Genomic DNA, 1,080 nt, shown 5'->3' on the forward strand with positions numbered 1-1,080 from the left:
CTCCTTAGAGACAAGGATGGTGAAACTTCCTCTTTCGTGCATGTTGTCAAGAAGAGTCAGTCCTTGGAAAAAAGACATCATTCTGGGACAGGTCAGAAGAAAAGAGGAAGACCCTCAACAAGCTAGACTTACTCAAGATAGGTTGTATAAGTTGCTACAATAGCAAGAATATACCCACTTTCCCCCAAAAGGCAGTAGAAAGGAGGGCAGTGGAAAGAGATGGTATCAGACAAGATCAGGCCTCAATTCGGCCTCTGTGCCTTATTAGGTTGGTGATCTCAAACAAAGAGTACCATCTTTATAGGTTAGCAGTGCAGCTTCTGATTAACTAGGTGCCAGAACTCCCTCCCATGGCAGTGGTAACAGATGCCATCAAGTTGACTAATAGTAATAAAAAAATCAAAAGAAGAGTTGCAGTAGGCAAATCTGCTGTCAAAACCTCCTTAAAGTGCTAACAAGCAAGGAGGTAATTTTAAAGACTAAGGTGGGGCTGACCCAAATCGCTATATTTCCAGTTACTTCATATACATGAGAAATCAATGAATAAGGAAGAGCAAAGAATTTATGCTTTTGAATTATGGTGTTGGTAAAGAGTGTTGAATGGAGTAGCAAGAGAACAAACAGACCTGTCTTGGAGAAAGTGCAACCAAGATGCCCTTTAGAGGCTAGAATGGTGAAACATCATCTCACATGTTTTGGACGTTTTGCCAGGAGGAGCCAGTACTTGGAAAAGAGTATCATTCAAGGGAAACAGAGTCAACAAAAGAAAGGAAGCTCATCGAGGAGATGGATTGATACAGTGACTGCAGCAATGGGCAAGAGCACACCTGAGATGGTGAGGACCAGGACTGGGCAGGATACGGTGAGGCTTTGATCTGTTGCTTGTAGAGTTGCTTTGGGAGTCAAGGACACCTAAAAGCAACAACATCGTGAAGATGTAGATAACATTGTACACAACTCATCTTGCACCTATCAGTCCATAGTACAAAGACCCTGTGGGAATGGATTAGATATTTTGCACTGGCCTAACCTCAAAGAATATTGCCCTTCGCTTTCTCAAAAAGTTGCAAATAGAGATAC

This window comes from Elephantulus edwardii, unplaced genomic scaffold, assembly GCF_000299155.1.
Source record: "Elephantulus edwardii isolate Elephantulus edwardi_28Jun2011 unplaced genomic scaffold, EleEdw1.0 scaffold00223, whole genome shotgun sequence".
Classification (NCBI taxonomy): Eukaryota; Metazoa; Chordata; class Mammalia; order Macroscelidea; family Macroscelididae; genus Elephantulus; species Elephantulus edwardii.